This window comes from Pelodiscus sinensis, chromosome 7 (assembly GCF_052426305.1).
Source record: "Pelodiscus sinensis isolate ZL-2025 chromosome 7, ASM5242630v1, whole genome shotgun sequence".
NCBI lineage: Eukaryota > Metazoa > Chordata > Testudines > Trionychidae > Pelodiscus > Pelodiscus sinensis.
In genome coordinates, this window is record NC_143058.1 from 62,878,390 (window position 1) to 62,884,443 (window position 6,054).

Consider the following 6,054-nt stretch of genomic DNA (forward strand, 5'->3'; position numbering starts at 1 on the left):
AAGGTACTTAAACTTAATTCAGTCTGGTTTTATTTAATTCAATAAGGTCTGTCCAGGATTATTGCAGGAAATTCCCATATCTGTCACAAACCGTGCAGAACATCTTACAGTTTTTCATAAATTTATTGCCCCAAAGGTCCAGTGCAACTTTCTAAATTTGTTCTCTTTATGGTAATTTTAGTGTCTCTAAGGTAAATATTATAATAATGTTGGCACTCATATCATTTAACAGTATTTTTCATTTGGCCACGGATGCTCTTTGGAACAGATTTATTACTGTGTCTCAGAAGCTGCTTCTAAGAGAAATATACCTACAAAGATTTATCTACTTATATTATTTCTCATTTATCTCTCACTTTTGTAAACAGTATTATCCTAAGAGTGCAGAAATTAGGAGACAGCCCTCCCTAAATTTGGGGCTGTTGTCATTTGCCTTCCAATGTCTGAGTGTTTAGGTTGTGCTCGCTTCGGCTACATCTAGACTGCAAGCCTCTTTCGAAAGAGGCTTTTCGAAAGATACTTTCGAAAAAAAGCTTCTTTTGAAAAAAAGCATCTAGACTACAATCAGTACTTTCGAAAAAGCAAGCCGCTTTTTCGAAAGAGAGCACCCAGGCAGTCTGGATGCTCTCTTTGGAAAAAGCACAGTTTGCATTATATAGCGTCTTTTTTCGAAAGAGCACTTTCGAAAAAAGGCGTTATTCCTCGTGAAATGAGGAGTACCGCCATTGAAAGAAAAGCCGTGTTCTTTTGATTTAATTTCTAAAGAATGCAGCTGTAGTCTAGATGCAGGTGACGTTTTTTCGAAAAAAGGTTACTTTTTTCGAAAAAACCCTGCAGTCTAGACACAGCCTTCATGTTCTCCAGCTTTTCATAGATTCCTAGGGTTGGAAGAGACCTCAGGAGGTCATCGAGTCCAAATCCCTGCTCAAAGAACAACTAACCCAACTAAATCATCCCAGCCAGGGCTTTTCCAAGCCCAGACTTAAAAACCTCTAGAGATGGAGATTCCACCACCTCCCTAGGGAATCCAATCCAGTACTTCACCACCCTCCTAGGAAAATAGATTTTTCTAATAGCCAACCCAAACCTCCCCCACCGTAACTTGAGACCATTGCTTTTCGTTCTGTCACCTGTCACCTCTGAGAACAGCCTAGTTCCATTGTCTTTGGAACCCGCTCGCTTTCAGGAAGTTAAAGGCTGCTATCAAATCCCCCTCCCCCCCACGCCAATTCTCTTCTTCTGCAGACTAAACAAGCCCATGGTTGCCAAATTTTCTTGGCAACAGCAGTGTCTAGAAAATTACTTTTATTTAAAAAAATGAAGAGCTGAGATTTCCATGCATTCTCTTGATGCGAACAGCTCAGGTTATAATATAAATTTCAACTCTTGTGAGACGCAATAAAAGCACGGGTTGGCAATATTGTGTCTAAATATCTACACGTGGAACGAATATTCAATAACGGGCTCTTCAATCTAGAATGATCTAACGCAGTGGTCCCCAACCTTTAGAGGCTCCCGGGCGCCCGGGGGCGGGGCCACTCACGCGCCGGGCAGCGCGTCTTGAGGGGTTGGCGCCTCCAGTGCACCGTGCGCTGGGGGCGGGGTTGGCCCAGGTTGTCAGCGGGCGCACACAAATACCCCAGCGGGCGTCATGGCGCCCGCGGGCACCGCGTTGGGGACCACTGATCTAACGCAATCTAAATTGAAGCTAGGCAAATTCAGACTGGAAATAAGGCGCATATTTTAACCATGGGAGCAATTTAAAAAGAATCATAGTGGCTTCCCCATCACCACTGACAATTTTAAAACCAAGATTGGATGCTTTTCTAAAACATCGTCTCTCGCAATTATTTTGGAGTAATCCTGTGGTCTGTGTTGTGCAGAAAGTCAGATTAGACTAGAACAGGGGTTCCCAAACTTTTTGACACGGGGACCAGTAAATCCATTCACGAGCTTTTGGAGGACCGGTAACAGTCATTTGCATATTTGCATATTCATTAAGCAAATGATGAATATTCAGCTAAGTTGTTTCTGGTCCTCCCAAAGCCCCCAGTACGAGTGTTAACAAAGCTTTTGACACAGTTACCCACAATATTCTTACCAGCAAGTTAAGGGAATATGGATTGGATAAATGGACTGTAAGATGGATAGAAAGCTGGTTACATCAGGGTTTCCCAAACTTTTTACTTTAGTTGGAACCTGTTTTTTTCAGAACTGTTTTTTGCAGCCCAAAAATATAAACGCATATAAAAAAAGAATGAAAAATTGATACATTTTCAGTGTTCCACCCGGCTGCATCCTCAGCCCAGCCTGGGCCAGGGGGACCCGGCACCACATGGGCACTCCAGGTGGGGGGGAGCAGGAGCAGATTGGGTGTAGGGTATCTGGCTAGGAGGCAGGGTGCAAGGAGGGGTAGGGTTGCCAGGTATCCAGTTTTGTATCCAGTCCGGTATTTGAGGCTTCTGTCCGGGAAACAAATTGAGAAAATACCGGACATATAAAATGTCCGGTGTTTTTCTAATGAGGTAAGTTTTATTATTATTAGGCGTATCAGTCATTAGCTGTGAACTGCCTGGCTGGTAGATGTGCTCAGGCTGCATGAGAGTGTCTAGCAGCCAGGCAATTCAATAGCAGCCAGACAGCCCCGCTGCACCCAACCCTGCTTCCATCACCTGCCTGGATCTCTGTAGGACAGCCCCGCTACCCCCAACCCTGCTTCCTCCGCCTGCCTGCCCGGATCTCTGCGGGACAGCCCTGCTACCCCCAACCCTGCTTCCGCCGCCTGCCCGTCCGGATCTCTGCGGGACAGCCCTGCTACCCCCAACCCTGCTTCCGCCGCCTGCCCGTCCGGATATCTGCGGGACAGCCCCGCTATCCGCAACCCTGCTTCCGCCGCCTGCCCGCCCGGATCTCTGCGGGCCAGCCCCGCTATCCGCAACTCTGCTTCCGCCGCCTGCCCGTCCGGATATCTGCGGGACAGCCCTGCTACCCCCAACCCTGCTTCCGCCGCCTGCCCGCCCGGATCTCTGCGGGCCAGCCCCGCTATCCGCAACCCTGCTTTTGCTGGCTGCCTGCCCACCAGCCAGCCCCGATCTCCGGGGGACAGCCCCACTACCTCTAACCCTGCTTCCGCTGCTCGTCCATCCTTCCCCCCATCTCCGTGGGATAGCCCGCTGCCCCCAAACCTGCTTCCTGGCGGCCAGTTCCCCCCCTCCCCACACACACACCTCCTCCCAGCCCGACCCGCTCTGCTTCCCTCCCGGCAGCCACGCTGAGGCCCGGTAATTTTTTCCCTGGTTTGGGAAACGGACAAGAGGATTACAAGGGTTCACTCTAACCTGTGTTTTCAGATGCTCTGTCCTCGCACTGCCCTCAGAAAGTGCAAATATTGCTTTTCAATGCATTGTACGGCATGCTGTCAACCGGTTTCTTTAATTCCGGGAAGGAAAGTGTCTACACTGTTTAGTACGGATTTGAACATTCTGTAATTGTGCAAGAAAGCTGAAAGCAAGTTGTTTCTACCACACACACTGGGCCTGACTCGCTCTTGCCTTCTACAGTGTGCACCCTACTGCAAAAAGACAGCTATATGAAAGCCAAATGCTTCCCAACCAGAAGTCACTTTGCACTAGTGTAAATGACAGCACAAAGAGTGGCAATGGAGAATCAAGCCCTGTGTGTTTCTCAGTGCTAGGTAGATAACTCTATTAAATAGCTTCTTAGGCCTTGATCCTGCAAACAAAGTACATGCTTAACTTAATACATGACTAGTCTATGAAGTCAAATGTGTTCTTCAAACACCTAAAGGAGTGATTGTACGATCGCATACTAATCCTGTTATAATGCAGTATCCTATTGCTCGAACAACAAAGGATCGCCCTCTCTCGTTTCTCAGCTAATGCACTATAGTATCATACTGTTTATTTTATGTCTGTGGATATAAATATAGCTTGAAAGCACTTTGGGATCTGCTGATGAAAGCTGCAATATAAGCGCTTGGTATTATTCTATAGGCCCGCAGATCCATAGTGAAAAATACTGTGTGCTGTTCCCGGCACTTTTCATCAGCGGATCTCAAAGTGCTTTTCAAACAGGAGGTTGTTAGAAAAGAGCAGGTGAACCAGACGTGGATGGGTTAAAAGGGTTCCTTTATTGCACACGCATTCCATCTAGAACCCTCACAACCTTGGGATCGGAGTGAGCAACAAATTAACCACAGGCACACCTTGTATGTACAGTTTTTTAGTTGATGTAAGTAGTTCTCACAGCACAAAACCCCTTTAATCAGCTACTTACAAGGGGGAAGGAGATGTGACCCTGAATGTATACTTCAGAGCGAATGGGAACAGATAAGAGGGTAAGGGAACGGATAAGATAGCATTGTTAACACACAGAGCATTCATGAAAAGTTACATCCCTGGTACCGTTATGTGTTTATCTATCCCAAGGAGGCATGAAAATATAATAACATGTCTACAAATCAACAGGGACAGTGCCTACCCAGGCTGTACCCCCATTACCATGGTAGCTATTACCCAGACCCCTTACATATCTCAACAGAGATTAGTATTATATACAGGTTTGCAGCTGAATTACAGTATGAACTCTCAGCAATTATGTGCGTTTCTACGCAGCACCTAAATTATTTCACTATTGTTGCACACTAGGTATATTTAAGAGGATACTGTCAACATAATTTTTTTGGACTGGCTATTTTAAAAAAAATGTTTTCTTTTCGCATGCCCAGAATTTTATATTCTGATGTTAAACTTCAGATGGAGATGGTGTAGAAAGAAAAGAAGCTCTCTATCTTCCTCTATAGGACAGTCAGGGGGAACGCATCGTTTTTCTTGTGTTACTTTTAACTTTTTCAGACTACTGTACCCCTTTCCGAAATCTGATTTGTCCTCCGGACCCACATTTCTTGCTTACAACAGCCGACATAAAAATACAAAAACGTGCCACAGCACACCATTACTGAAAAGAAATCCATACTTTCTCATTTTTAACCATATCATTATAACATAAATCAAGTGGGATAGAAATGCTGCACTTACCTTTCAGTGTCTGGAGCTGTATGAACAAGTCATTGTGTGAAATTTTAGTTTGTTCTGACTTTCTTAGTGCTTTTTATCAGCCTATTGTTAAACTAGGCAAACCAGCTGCGGTTCCCCTAGGCTGACCTCTGTGTACCTTCGCCCCCCCTCCCGCCCCCGCCTTGCCCCCAGTTGAGAACCACTACTGCCCATGGTCCATTGGTACCCTGGGGAAGGGATGTTTGTTTTGATCACTATTGTTGCATGCTACGTACATTTAAGGGGATACTGCCAACATAATTTTTTTAGACTGGCTATTTTTAAAAAATGGCTTTTTGCATCCTCAGAAATTATATTTAAGAACATAAGAACAGCCATACTGGGTCAGACCAAAGGTCCATCCAGCCCAGTATCCTGTCTGCCGACAGTGGCCAATGCCAGGTACCCCAGAGGGAGTGAACTGAACAGGTAATGATCAAGCGATCTCTCTCCTGCCATCCATCTCCATCCTCTGACTGAGGCTAGGGCCTCCATTCCTTACCCGTCGTGGCTAATAGCCATTGATGGACTTAACTCCATGAATTTATCTAGTTCTCTTTTCAACTCTGATCTGAGGAGGTGGGTCTGGCCCACGAAAGCGCATCACCTATTAAACCATCTTGTTAGTCTTTAAAGTGCTGCCTGGTTTTCCCTGTTGTTTTAGGAAGATCAGACTAAGATGGCTACCTCTCTATTACTGTTACACCCTGGTCTAGCCCTAGCCTTCACAACCTCCTCCGGCAAGGAGTTCCACAGGTTGACTATGGGCTGTGTGAAGAACATTTCCATGTTACACTTCAGATGGAGCCGGTGTAGAAAGACGCTCTCTCGCTCCCCCTATGGGACAGTAGGGGGGACGCGTTATTTGTCTGGGGCACTGGGTTTGGCATGAGTGTCGTTGCTGATTTCCTGGGCTTTACACTGACACCCAGCCCCCCCTTTCTAGCTGCAATGCGGACACGTTTCCACCCGCTCTGAA